The sequence below is a fragment of the Embiotoca jacksoni genome, unplaced genomic scaffold (assembly GCF_022577435.1).
Source record: "Embiotoca jacksoni isolate LCO1_2020_lvr unplaced genomic scaffold, fEmbJac1.0.p SCAF_16, whole genome shotgun sequence".
NCBI classification, from domain to species: Eukaryota; Metazoa; Chordata; class Actinopteri; family Embiotocidae; genus Embiotoca; species Embiotoca jacksoni.
The window spans coordinates 14,111,558-14,126,744 of NW_027185296.1; positions in this window are offsets into that span (position 1 = coordinate 14,111,558).

Below are 15,187 nucleotides of genomic sequence, written 5' to 3' on the forward strand. Positions count from 1 at the left end.
GTGACAGCGAGCTGCAGTCTGACTGAAGGAGGTGACGGCTAGCTGCAGTCTGACTGAAGGAGGTGACGGAGAGCTGCAGTCTGACTGAAGGCGGTGACGGAGAGCTGCAGTCTGACTGAAGGAGGTGACGGAGGGCTGCAGTCTGACTGAAGGAGGTGACAGCGAGCTGCAGTCTGACTGAAGGAGGTGACGGAGAGCTGCAGTCTGACTGAAGGAGGTGACGGCGAGCTGCAGTCTGACTGAAGGAGGTGACGGAGAGCTGCAGTCTGACTGAAGGAGGTGACGGCTAGCTGCAGTCTGACTGAAGGAGGTGACGGAGAGCTGCAGTCTGACTGAAGGAGGTGACAGCGAGCTGCAGTCTGACTGAAGGAGGTGACGGCGAGCTGCAGTCTGACTGAAGGAGGTGACGGAGAGCTGCAGTCTGACTGAAGGAGGTGACGGCTAGCTGCAGTCTGACTGAAGGAGGTGACGGAGAGCTGCAGTCTGACTGAAGGCGGTGACGGAGAGCTGCAGTCTGACTGAAGGAGGTGACGGAGAGCTGCAGTCTGACTGAAGGCGGTGACGGAGAGCTGCAGTCTGACTGAAGGAGGTGACGGAGAGCTGCAGTCTGACTGAAGGAGGTGACGGAGAGCTGCAGTCTGACTGAAGGAGGTGACGGCGAGCTGCAGTCTGACTGAAGGAGGTGACGGCTAGCTGCAGTCTGAATGAAGGAGGTGACGGAGAGCTGCAGTCTGACTGAAGGAGGTGACAGCGAGCTGCAGTCTGAATGAAGGAGGTGACGGAGAGCTGCAGTCTGAATGAAGGAGGTGACGGAGAGCTGCAGTCTGACTGAAGGAGGTGACAGAGAGCTGCAGTCTGACTGAAGGCGGTGACGGAGAGCTGCAGTCTGACTGAAGGAGGTGACGGAGAGCTGCAGTCTGAATGAAGGAGGTGACAGCGAGCTGCAGTCTGACTGAAGGAGGTGACGGAGAGCTGCAGTCTGAATGAAGGAGGTGACGGAGAGCTGCAGTCTGACTGAAGGAGGTGACGGAGAGCTGCAGTCTGAATGAAGGAGGTGACGGAGAGCTGCAGTCTGAATGAAGGAGGTGACGGAGAGCTGCAGTCTGAATGAAGGAGGTGACGGAGAGCTGCAGTCTGACTGAAGGAGGTGACGGAGAGCTGCAGTCTGAATGAAGGAGGTGACGGAGAGCTGCAGTCCTTCCTCAGCATATTCGAGGCAGTGGCGGAGGCGTGTGGCTGGCCGGCGGCAGAGCGGGCGATTCGGCTCTTGCCGCTCCTGACGGGGGAGGCCCAAACAGCAGCCTTGGGGCTTCCACCTGCATCCAGAAACATCTACGCTGATGTGAGGAAAGCCATCCTGGACCGGCTGGGCCTTTCGCCAGAGGAGCATCGACGGCGGTTCCGAGAGGCCAGGCTGGAGCCCGAAGACCGGATCCTTCACCCATGCCCAGCTGCCAGGTGGTTGCAGCCGGGGAGCTCCGCGGGGGAGCAGGTGTTATTGGAAAAGGTGGTGATGGAACAGTTTGTGGGGGGGGGCTGCCGGTCAACACATCAGCGTGCCATCGTCCCGCATCACTCGAAACCGCCATCATTTTGGCAGAGGACCACCTCGCTGTCCACCCCAGCGGTCCGGAAGACAACAGGTGCCCGCTGGCTCCAGCCCAGCTGACTCCCGCCCCTCGGAGAAGGTCACAACGGCAGCTCCCGGGTCGGCCGCTGCCATCTCCACGGTCTCACCCTCTCCCTCTAGTTGTGTCTCCACAGGTTCCAGCAGTTACAGGCACCCTTCCCAACCTACAGGGGGCTCCTCAGACGTTAGGGCAGGAGTGTTGGAGGTGCGACCGGCCCGGGCACTGCCGGAAGGAGTGTCCACTCCTGGACGTAGGCCAGGTGATCCGGGTTGCTGGCCCTCCAACACCATCCCCCGGTCCAGGGGCGACATACCGTTCCGGTACCCGGACCAGTGATGATATGTTCAGCCGTACGTCTTCACTTCACCGCTGGTTGTCGAGGTGATGTCCCGCTAACAACGTGGGCTTCATTAACAACTGGAATACTTTCTGGGGGAAACCTGGTCTGATCCGGAGAGACGGCATCCATCCTACTTTGGATGGTGCAGCTCTTCTTTCTAGAAATATGGCTGTGTCTCTTAACAGCCCTAAAACCTGACATCCAGGGTTGAGGTCAGGACGTAGAGCTGCAGTCTTACAGCTCCTCTGCAGCGTCTTTAGAGCTGTCACTCACCCAAAACCTTCAACTTCCTGTAGAGGTTGTGTCTGTACCCAGACCACCTACATTTAAAAAACTCAACAAAAGATCTGTCAATAAAAATTGAATAAAAATTGATCCTACCAAATTAATGGATCAAAAAAATCTGACAATTAAAAGTGGACTATTAAATATGAGATCTCTCTGGTCTAAATCTCTGTTAGTAAATGACTTGATAACTGATCATCAGATTGATTTACTCTGTCTCACAGAGACCTGGCTGCAACAGGAAGAATATGTTAGTATTAATGAAGCAACTCCTCCCAGTCATATTCATTATCATATTCCTAGAGATTCAGGCTGAGGAGGAGGAGGATGAGGAGGAAGAGGAGGAGGAGGAGGAGTGGCAGCAATCTTCCACTCAAGTTTATCAATTAATCCAAAGCCTAAACTTAGTTATAATTAATTTGAGAGTCTGATTCTTCGTCTCTCACCCAAACTGGAAAGCAGAGAAACGGATTGTATTGTTGTTGTTTATCTCCCACCTGGTCCTTATTCAGAGTTTCTAACTGAATTCTGACTTTTTTTTTATCAGATTTAGTGCTGAGTTCAGATAAAGTGATGGTAGTGGGAGACTTTAACATTCATGTTGACGTGGACAACGACAGCCTCAGTTCTACTTTCAGCTCATTATTAGATTCTATAGGCTTTTATCAGGATGTAAATAAACCCCGTCACCGTGGTAACCACACCCTCCATCTGGTTCTGTCATATGGCATGGAAACTGACAATTTTATTGTATTTCCTTAAAACCCTGTTTTGTCGGACCACTTCTTATTAACATCTGAAGTTCCAATAATGGACTACACAGCATGTGGGAATAAATCCCACTACAGTAGATGTCTGTCAGATGATGTCGTGGCCAAGTTTAAGGAAGCAGTTCCATGTTTATCCTCTTCGATGCCGTGTGTTAAAGCAGTGGAAGACATCTACGTTGATCTTAGTCCCACACAAGTGGATCATCTGGTAGAAAACACTGCAGTATCTCTGCTACAACTCTAGATGATGTCGCCCCTCTGAAGAAGAGAGTCATGAACCAGAGGAAGTTGTCTCCGTGGTACAACTCAGAACTACGCTCTGCTAGGCAGCGACTAGAAAGATGGAAAGGAAATGGAGTTCCACTAATTTAGAAGAATTTCACCTGCCTGGAAGGAGAGTCTAATATTATATAAGAAAGCTCTTGGTAAGGCCAGAACTTTATATTATTCATCATTAATAGAGGACAACAAGAACAACCCCAGGTTTCTTTTCAGCACTGTAGAAGGCTGACAAAGAGTCCCAGTTCTGTTGAGTCCTCTATTCCTTCAGCTCTCAGCAGTAATGACTTCATTAACTTCTTTACTATTAAAATTCTTACTATCAGGGAGAGAATCGGGCCGACCCTTCCTGACACCATCACTGATGTGTTGCTAAGCAACAGCAGCCCTGAAAGCAACTGTAGGACCAGATGTAAACTTGGAACATTTCTCTCCTGTTGAGCTCTCTGAGTTAACTAGAATTATTTCTTCATCTGGATCCTCCAGCTGTCTGTTAGATCTCATCCCAACTAAACTTTTTAAGGAAGTCTTCCCTTTAATTAATACTTCCATATTAGATCAGATCAACCTATCTATTGTAACCGGCTATGTACCGCAGGCTTTTAAAGTGGCTGCAATTAAACCTTTACTTCAAAAGCCGACTCTTGATCAGCTGTTTTAGGAAACTACAGACCAATTTACAACCTGATGTTTATTTCTAAAATCCTTGAAAAAGTTGTTTCAAATCAACTTTGTGATCATTTACAAAGGAATGATCTATTTGAAGATGTTCAGTCTTTAGAGTTCATCATAGCACAGAAACAGCTCTGGTGAAAGTTACTAATGACCTTTTATTAGCCTCAGATAATGGACTCGTCTCTGGACTTGTTCTTCTGGATCTCAGTGCTGCTTTTGATACGATTGATCATACGATCTTATTACAGAGATTAGAAGACGTGACGAGGATTAAAGGAACTGCATTAGACTGGTTCAAATCCTACTTATCAGATAGATTCCAGTTTGTCCATGTCAACAATGAATCTTCCAGACAAACAAGAGTTAGTTATGGAGTTCCACAAGGCTCAGTGTTGGGTCCAATACTTTTCACTTTGTACATGCTTCCATTAGATGTCATCAGGAAGCACTGCATCAACTTCCATTGTTATGCAGATGACACTCAGCTATATCTTTCTATAAAACCAGATGAAACTAATCAGTTAGTAAAACTTGAAGCCTGTCTAAAAGACATAAAGGCCTGGATGACCAAAAACTTCCTGCTTCTAAATTCAGACAAAACAGAAGTTCTTGTACTTGGTCCTAAACACCTCAGAAACTCTTTCTGTAATCACTTAGTTACTCTAGATGACGTTGTCTTGGCCTCCAGCAAAACTGTGAGGAACCTTGGAGTCATCTTTGATGAGGATTTGTCCTTTAGCCACCATATAAAACAAATCTCCAGAACTGCCTTCTTTCATCTACGTAATATTAATCAAATCAGGAAAATCATTCCTCAGTGTGATGCAGAAAAACTCATTCATGTGTTTGTTACTTCTAGACTAGATTATTGTAATTCCTTGTTGTTAGGATGTCCAAATTACTCATTAAAAACCTGCAGCTGATCCAAAATGCTGCAGCAAGAGTACTGACGGGATTTAGCAAGAGAGATCATATTTCTCCAGTTTTATCTTCTCTTCACTCACTTCCTGTGAAATCAAGAATAGAATTTAAAATTCTCTTGATGACTTACAAAGCTCTACATGACCAGGCTCCATCATATCTTAGAGATCTTATAGAACCATATAATCCTAGCAGAACACTTATCTCTCAGTATGCTGGTCTACTTGTGGTTCCTAGAGTTTCCAGAAGTAGAATGGGAGGCGGAGCTTCAGTTTTCAGGCTCCTCCCCTGTGGAACCAGCTCCCAGTTTGTGTTGGAGGGGCAGAAACCCTCTCTAGCTTTAAGATTAGACTCAAAACGTTCCTTCTTGATAAAGCCTATAGTTAGGGCTGGCTCAGGTAGACCTGAACCAACCCTTAGTTATGCTGTTATAGGCCGAGGCTGCTGGAGGACCTCGTTACATGCTGAGCTTCTTTTCTTTCCTCCTACTCTTTAACTGACTCATACCTCACCATCTTCTTCTCTACCATAGTTTCTTCTTATTATCTGTTGTCTCCATTCAGTTCCTTCACTCGTGTAGTTTCTCTTCTTTCTTTTCCAGATGTCCCGTCATGGAGCTGCATGTCTCGGCCCTGCACTTGTCGTCTCCACCAACAGTTCTTCTCTTCTATCCCTATGCTGTCCTTTTCTGTCTCTGCTCTCCTCTCACCCCAACCAGTCGAGGCAGATGGCCGCCCACCCCTGAGCCTGGTTCTGTCGGAGGTTTCTTCCTGTTAAGAGGGAGTTTTTCCTTCCCTCTGTTAGGGTTTTTCTCCCTTAAAGATGAGTTATTTCATTGTTCTTGTTGTCAAGAAGGATGGATCTATTCAGTTCTGTGTGGACTATCGCAGGGTGAATGATGTGTCACGATTTGATGCGTACCCAATGCCCCGGGTTGACGAACTCCTGGACCGGCTGGGCACTGCACGTTTCTTCACGACACTGGATTTAACCAAGAGCTACTGGCAGATTCCTCTCTCGCCAGAGTCCAAGGAAAAACGGCCTTCTCCACTCTGTTTGGATTATACCAATTCACCACACTTCCCTTTGGGTTGTTCGGTTCCCCGGCCACGTTCCATCCCCTCATGGACCGGGTGCTGCGTCCGCATGCTGCATATGCTGCTGCCTACCTGGATGATGTAATCATCCACAGCACCACCTGGGCAGAGCATGTGCAGCGGGTGGGCCCGGTGCTGGAGTCCCTGAGGAAGGCCGGGCTCACCGCCAACCCAGGGAAGTGTGCAGTTGGACGGAGGGAGGTACGGTATCTGGGGTACCACTTGGGCAGGTGCGCCCTCAGGTGGACAAGACTAAAAAAGAGGTGAGGTGGTTTTTGGGGCTGGCGGGTTATTACAGACGGTTCATCCCGGACTTTGCAGATCTGACCAGTCCCTTGACCAACCTGACCCAGAAAGGTGCCTCAGATCTGGTCCAGTGGACAAAGCAGTGCCAACGGGCGTTTGAGAGGGTGAAACAGGTTCTCTGTGGGGAACCACTCCTCCACACACCTAACTTCTCTCTCCCCTTTACCCTGCAGACTGATGCAGAGGGCTGGGGGCCGTTTTGTCCCAGCAGATACGGGGGGTTGACCACCCCATTCTTTACATCGGCCGGAAACTATCGGAGAGGGAGGCCAGGTACAGTACGGTGGAGAAGGAGTGCCTGGCCATCCGGTGGGCGGTCGACTCCCTGCGTTATTACCTCCTGGGACTCCCATTCACCCTCTGTTCGGACCACGCTCCGCTCCAGTGGCTCCACCGCATGAAATATACTAATGCCCGGATCACTCACTTGTATCTGGCTTTACAGCCCTTTAATTTCAAGGTGGTCCATAGGCTGGGGGCGTAGATGGCCGTGGCTGACTTCCTCTCCCGCTCTCAAGGGGGTGAGGGGGAGTAGGTTAGGCCGGACGGCTCCCCGGCCTAAGTTGGGCAGTGGGGTTATGTAGTGGCGGGGCGTGGTTTGTCTCAGCTGCAGGAGGGACTGATTGGGGGAGTGGTTCAGGGAAAGGTGCCTGGAAGGGCCTTAATTAGCCCCAGCTGAAATTAATGACTGATTGTCCCTCTCTTCCCTTAAAAACCCAAGCAGCAGGACACCAGGGTCTCACTCCTAGGGACATGGAAAGGAAGGCTGGTTGGCTGGCTGCGGACAGGTTGTGTGGCACGTGCTCGAATGCCCGGCAGGAGAGCACCAGAGTTAAAAGTGATCGGTGGGGGGGCGGGGTCTGATCCACATCCAGTCCAGGATCGCCTCGTTCAGACAGACTCCGGACTGCCCAGAAGCTGCTCTATGGCCGTGGCCCCGGCTGGATGGACACTGCTGGACTGCTGCTGAGGAGAGCTGGGCAGTCGGCTTACAACAAGCAGCTCTTTCTGCTCCAACCTGAGGAAGTGGACTTCGCCGGGCTGATGCTGTTCTACAGCTTTTAAACTTTTATCTTCTGTATTCATTTTGTTTGAGAGTAAGTTGATGTATTTGTGTGATTAAAAATGTTGGAAACACCCGGTGGAGAAGTTCTCCAGAGATTTTTGCCACTTTAGCAGGTAAACAGTCTTTTTTGGTTGGTGGAGGTGGCTCATTGAATTTTTGATCCAGTAGACAAAAGATAATTTAATGTTGTGAGTAATAACGCTGCACTGTTTTGTTTCTTTTGGTGGTACTACTAAATACTTGTGATCTTTTGACCAATGTGGCAGGTTTTTAACATCTCGTGAAGCTGATGAGACTCCGGGCGTCTGGCTGCCGGAGGAACCTTTTGTTTTTCAGCAGCTTCATAAGGACTCAAACGCTGCAGTCTGCCAGCCTATGAACGAGTCTCAGAGAAGCCGGCTGCACTAAACTGGGACATTTGGTGAAGATGTCATCAACAGCATCGTCATGGAGACCTTCAGGCAGAACACCAACATCACGTCTGTCAGGCTGACCAACAGAATAGTGGAGGAGGTCTGTGCCGCCCGGCCACAACACAGAAACAGGAAACTGTACTCTGACCAGTGGGATGAAGAGAGTGAGTACAGCCCCCCACTCTGCTCATTGCCCCTGCTGTGGGGGAGGGGGAGGAGGGGGGAAATAAGCTGCTGACGTTAACAACCCCTCACTGGACAAGTTTCAGGAAGCAGGGAAAAAAAGCAATTTATGAAATCTGCATTAAAGTTGTGAACTTGCGCTCTGGCAGGTTGAAGGAGTCGAGGTGGACCGAGTTCTTTGGCCCAGATGTTTCCCTGAAACAGCTGGAGGCGCCTGTACAAGCTGCCCGTTGAAAAGCAGACAGCAGACCTCCAGTGGAGGGTTGTACATGGGGCGATAGCTACAAACAGATCCAGAGCACACCTGGATCCACACCTGGATCCACACCTGGGGGAGGAGTGTTGTTTCTGCGGTCAGACGGAGACCCTGGAACACTTGTTTGTTCGGTGTCCTCGGCTCTCAGCTCTCTTTGGACTTTTAAAAAGATGCTTTCAGGGTCTTGGAGACAACTTTTCTTTTGTTTTATTCATCTTCGGTCCAAAATACTGCACAAAAAAGAAGGCTGTCTACACTGGTGAACGTTTTATCTGGTTCTGCTAAGCTGGCTGACATGGAAGAATCGGGGTGGCAGGGGTTGAGGATCCGGTGAAAGTTCTTCCGGTGAAGGGATTGTTGAAGGCCCAACTCAGGGTGAAGCACCTCCTACCAGACTCAGGGTGAAGCACCTCCTACCAGACTCAGGGTGAAGCACGCCTACTACCAGACTCAGGGTGAAGCACGCCTACTACCAGACTCAGGGTGAAGCACGCCTACTACCAGACTCAGGGTGAAGCACGCCTACTACCAGACTCAGGGTGAAGCACGCCTACGACCAGACTCAGGGTGAAGCACGCCTACTACCAGACTCAGGGTGAAGCACGCCTACTACCAGACTCAGGGTGAAGCACGCCTACTACCAGACTCAGGGTGAAGCACGCCTACTACCAGACTCAGGGTGAAGCACGCCTACTACCAGACTCAGGGTGAAGCACGCCTACTACCAGACTCAGGGTGGAGCACGCCTACGACCAGACTCAGGGTGAAGCACGCCTACTACCAGACTCAGGGTGGAGCACGCCTACGACCAGACTCAGGGTGAAGCGCCTCCGACCAGACTCAGGGTGAAGCGCCTCCGACCAGACTCAGGGTGAAGCACCTCCTACCAGACTCAGGGTGGAGCACCTCCTACCAGACTCAGGGTGGAGCACGCCTACTACCAGACTCAGGGTGAAGCACCTCCTACCAGACTCAGGGTGGAGCACGCCTACTACCAGACTCATATTGATCATTGTGATTGATTGTTCTTTTGTTCTTTTGTGGTTAATTTTGGTTATTTTATTTGTTTGATTTACTTGAAGTTTTTATTTTCACATTTTTGCAAGTCATGTTTTTAGAGTGTTTTCTGTTTTCCCTGCAATAGTGAAATAAAGGGACTTTAAAAACCAAAAATCTCTCCTACCCCAACACAACCGGCTCATTAAATCAGCAGTCTGTGGATTAAAGTGATACGAGGGAGGCAGAGACAGAAATGACTTCCTGTCAGTGGGTTCAAAAGGTCAATGGACAGTAAGGCCGTCCAAAATCTGCATTTGAATCTGATGATATGTTTGAAGTCTGAGCTTCGTTTGGTTCATCATATATTTTTGTGATTTCACAGAGCTTTGTGATAGTGAACCTGAACTGTTGGTTCTTTGCCAGAAAACTTGGGATGAAATTCATCAGATGGACTAAAAATACATTTTTCTGCTAAAATTCATTGAAGCAGTAAACTTTTCTTTCTGTCTGGAAAACATTCGCATTAACTGGAAAAACATGACCTGAGTGGATTCCCATCAGGTGTCCAACACTTTCTGAAGAAAAGTGGGAATTCTCTTTATGGGAGGAGGCTGCCATCTGCTGGGACGACAGCACCACTGAGGAGTGCTGGAAACTCCTGCAGGAGTCCAGTCGTTGAACATCTCATCACACATTCACTCCTATTGCAGGTGGTTCAGGTGAGATTGAACCTTTCATGTTTTCATACACTCATTTCTTTCTGCTTGTGGCTGTCAGGGATGAGGGAGGGTGAGGAGGGTGAGGAAGGTGAGGAGGGGGGTTGTTGCTGCTGTTCCAATGGAACTCTTCTCAAAATGGAAAGATAGGAATTATAATTCCGTTTTTTTATTTATGCTGTTGCCTTGACAGTTTTCCACTTCGTCTCAGTCCATCTTAAATGATCGGGGCCAGAGAAGGTGTCTGTGCTCACAGATAATTGTTTTCAGAAGTGTTTCTGAGCCCGTGCAGTGATTTCCACTACTGAATTTTTCCTGAAAATCACGGCAGTATGGTTGGACTTTGTCCCTTGTGTTCAGAGATTTCTCCAGATTCTCTGAATCTTTTAATGATATTATGAACCGCAGACGATGAAATCCACTAATTCTTTGTAGTTTTACGTTGAGGAACATTATTCTTAGATTGTTGAACTATTTTCCCAAACACTCTTTCAGAGTGGTGAACCTCTCCCCATCTTCACTGTTGAGATACTCTGCCTCTCTGAAATGAGCTTTTTATACTCAATGGTGTTACGGCCCTGTTGCCAGGGTAACCTCATTGGTTGTGAGATGGTCCACCAGGTGTTTCTTTTTTTAGCTTTACGAAACTTTTCCAGGTTCGATTTCAGTATTAAAGAAGCTCAGTAAAAACAGAATTTTCAGGAATGAATTCACTACACACATACACACATACAACATACACACTACACACATACAACATACACACTACATACACACTACACACATACAACATACACACATACAACATACACACTACACACATACAACATACACACTACACACATACAACATACACACTACACACATACACACATACAACATACACATACACACATACAACATACAACATACACACTACACACATACAACATACACATACAACATACACACTACACGCATACACACTACACACATACAACATACACACTACACACATACACATACACACATACAACATACACACACAACATACAGAGTAAGCAGCCCGGCCTTCTGGGGCTGAAAGTGAAAGCAACCGGTCGTCGTGGCGATCCTGACTGTTTATCCTCCGATTGGTTCTGACCCACATCTGCAGGTAGAAGCCAACAGCTCTTCATTTCCTCCTCTCTGTTACCTCGGGGTAAACATAAACCTGGCAAGGAATTTCCTGTTATTTCATACGGAGACAGTTAGCATTTGCTAACACAGCAGATCGCTCAGGTTTCAGCTGATATATCCAGAAATGAGCACTGTTTGCTCAGCACACTGCTCATGTGTCTGCAGTGTACTCTACGGGGCATCGTGGCTGGTACACACTGGGTTTAATCCTCCTCTGCTTTAGAGTGTCATCAGCATATATCCCAGCTGCTGGTCAGGTTCCTGCTGCAGGTCACTCTCTGATAGAAGTTTACATTCTTGTCTTGTTGCAGACAACTTACACTGAGTGGATTTCTTCAGATGGTCCTTTTTTTTCTGTTTATAACTTTGAGTGCTCTCCTGGCAGGTCTACCTGTTAGCGCCATCCGACCTCTGCAGCTCATCCAGAATGCTGCAGCTCCACTGGTCTTTAACCTCCTAAATTCACTCACACTACTCTGCTCCTCCTCCTCCTTCTCCTCTGCTCCTCCTTCTCCTTCTCCCCCTCCTCCTCCTCCTCTACATCCAGGACATGGTCCAACTCTACATCCCAGCCCCTCCCTCCGCTCTGCTTCCACCAATCAGCTTGTTGCTCCTCACTGAGTTAAACTCTCTACAAAATCAGGTCTGTTTTCTGTCCTGACTCCTAAATGGTAGAATGAGCTCCTCAACGACATCAGGACAGAAACTCTGAACATCTTCCACCACAAACTAAAAACAATGTTGTTTTATGTGTATGTAGTGTGTAGTGTGTATGTTGTATGTGTGTATGTTGTATGTGTGTATGTGTGTATGTTGTATGTGTGTAGTGTGTATGTGTGTAGTGTGTATGTGTGTATGTTGTATGTGTGTAGTGTGTATGTGTGTAGTGTGTATGTTGTATGTGTGTAGTGTGTATGTTGTATGTGTGTAGTGTGTATGTTGTATGTGTGTAGTGTGTATGTTGTATGTGTGTAGTGTGTATGTTGTATGTGTGTAGTGTGTATGTTGTATGTGTGTAGTGTGTATGTTGTATGTGTGTAGTGTGTATGTTGTATGTGTATGTTGTATGTGTGTAGTGTGTATGTTGTATGTGTGTAGTGTGTATGTTGTATGTGTGTAGTGTGTATGTTGTATGTGTGTAGTGTGTATGTTGTATGTGTGTAGTGTGTATGTTGTATGTGTGTAGTGTGTATGTTGTATGTGTGTAGTGTGTATGTTGTATGTGTATGTTGTATGTGTGTAGTGTGTATGTTGTATGTGTGTAGTGTGTATGTTGTATGTGTGTAGTGTGTATGTTGTATGTGTGTAGTGTGTATGTTGTATGTGTGTAGTGTGTATGTTGTATGTGTGTATGTTGTATGTGTGTAGTGTGTATGTGTGTATGTTGTATGTGTGTATGTTGTATGTGTGTAGTGTGTATGTTGTATGTGTGTAGTGTGTATGTTGTATGTGTGTAGTGTGTATGTTGTATGTGTGTAGTGTGTATGTTGTATGTGTGTAGTGTGTATGTTGTATGTGTGTAGTGTGTATGTTGTATGTGTGTAGTGTGTATGTTGTATGTGTGTAGTGTGTATGTTGTATGTGTGTAGTGTGTATGTTGTATGTGTGTAGTGTGTATGTTGTATGTGTATGTTGTATGTGTGTAGTGTGTATGTGTGTATGTTGTATGTGTATGTTGTATGTGTGTAGTGTGTATGTTGTATGTGTGTAGTGTGTAGTGTGTATGTTGTATGTGTGTAGTGTGTATGTGTGTAGTGTGTATGTTGTATGTGTGTAATGTGTATGTGTGTATGTTGTATGTGTATGTTGTATGTGTGTAGTGTGTGTAGTGTGTATGTTGTATGTGTGTATGTTGTATGTGTGTAGTGTGTATGTGTGTAGTGTGTATGTTGTATGTGTGTATGTGTGTAGTGTGTATGTTGTATGTGTGTAGTGTGTATGTTGTATGTGTGTAGTGTGTATGTTGTATGTGTGTATGTTGTATGTGTGTAGTGTGTATGTTGTATGTGTGTAGTGTGTATGTTGTATGTGTGTAGTGTGTATGTGTGTAGTGTGTATGTTGTATGTGTGTAGTGTGTATGTGTGTAGTGTGTATGTTGTATGTGTGTAGTGTGTAGTGTGTATGTGTGTATGTTGTATGTGTATGTTGTATGTGTGTAGTGTGTAGTGTGTGTAGTGTGTATGTTGTATGTGTGTATGTTGTATGTGTGTAGTGTGTATGTGTGTAGTGTGTATGTTGTATGTGTGTAGTGTGTATGTTGTACGTGTGTAGTGTGTATGTGTGTATGTGTGTAGTGTGTATGTTGTATGTGTGTAGTGTGTAGTGTGTATGTTGTATGTGTGTAGTGTGTATGTGTGTAGTGTGTAGTGTGTATGTTGTACGTGTGTAGTGTGTATGTGTGTAGTGTGTAGTGTGTATGTTGTACGTGTGTAGTGTGTATGTGTGTAGTGTGTATGTGTGTAGTGTGTATGTTGTACGTGTGTAGTGTGTATGTGTGTAGTGTGTATGTTGTATGTGTGTAGTGTGTATGTGTGTAGTGTGTAGTGTGTATGTTGTATGTGTGTAGTGTGTATGTTGTATGTGTGTAATGTGTATGTGTGTAGTGTGTTGTGTGTAGTGTGTATGTTGTATGTGTGTATGTTGTATGTGTATGTTGTATGTGTGTAGTGTGTATGTTGTATGTGTGTAGTGTGTATGTTGTATGTGTGTATGTTGTATGTGTGTAGTGTGTATGTGTGTAGTGTGTATGTTGTATGTGTGTAGTGTGTAGTGTGTAGTGTGTATGTTGTACGTGTGTAGTGTGTATGTGTGTAGTGTGTATGTTGTATGTGTGTAGTGTGTATGTGTGTAGTGTGTAGTGTGTATGTTGTACGTGTGTAGTGTGTATGTGTGTAGTGTGTAGTGTGTATGTGTGTAGTGTGTATGTTGTACGTGTGTATGTGTGTAGTGTGTATGTGTGTAGTGTGTAGTGTGTATGTTGTACGTGTGTAGTGTGTATGTGTGTAGTGTGTAGTGTGTATGTGTGTAGTGTGTATGTTGTACGTGTGTAGTGTGTATGTGTGTAGTGTGTATGTTCTATGTGTGTAGTGTGTATGTGTGTAGTGTGTATGTGTGTAGTGTGTATGTGTGTAGTGTGTATGTTGTATGTGTGTAGTGTGTATGTGTGTAGTGTGTATGTTGTATGTGTGTAGTGTGTATGTGTGTAGTGTGTATGTTGTATGTGTGTAGTGTGTATGTGTGTAGTGTGTATGTTGTATGTGTATGTTGTTGATTCCTGTTGTTCTGGTTTTGTTCCCTCATGGTTGAAATGACCTTATTGTAAGTCGCTTTGGATAAAAGCTTCAGCTGAATGAAACGAAATGTAAAGTAATGTGTTTTCTTTGCAGCTGCTGCACCGTACAGACCTGATTGATAAAGTTATAAATCCACAGTTATTGAGGTCACTGTGCTGCTGGAACTTTCCAAGCTGTAGAAACGGACTGTGCTTCATGATATTAGTGCACGGCATCATACTTCCACATGGAAACAGCTGTGAAGGTCACGGAGGGTCTGAGCTGATGCACACAGTTCACCCCTGAGATACCGTGCAGCCCGACACATTAAACAAGCTGATTGAAATCAGATTCAAACACCCTGATGATGTCACGATGATGATGTCATCTGGGTTCATTGGGTTGGGGCTTAGAAACTACAGAAAGCCTTAGTTAGAGATGTTCAGCTGCATCATGGGAAATGCAGGCAGAAGGGACGTGGTGGTCGGCATGCTTTGGTTCTGATCATCGTTTTTAAAACGTTCTGTGTAACATCAAATCACTGCAGTAGAGTCAGAGCTACTATTCTAACGGTAGTCATAGAAACGGTAGACGAGTCCATTCTCATGTAACTGAAATGTTTATTCTAGTAAACAGTACAGACCATGTAGAGAGGAAAAAACATGTGCTCTCTCCCCAGCTGCTGATGCAACTAGCCAAGCAGCTTCCTCCCAGCTTCACCTCTTCATCGTCACTCATTTTAGGACAAACAGAACAGACATGATACTATACAGACTGTATTCACATTGTATGCATCTTAATAAAGACAGCTCACATTAT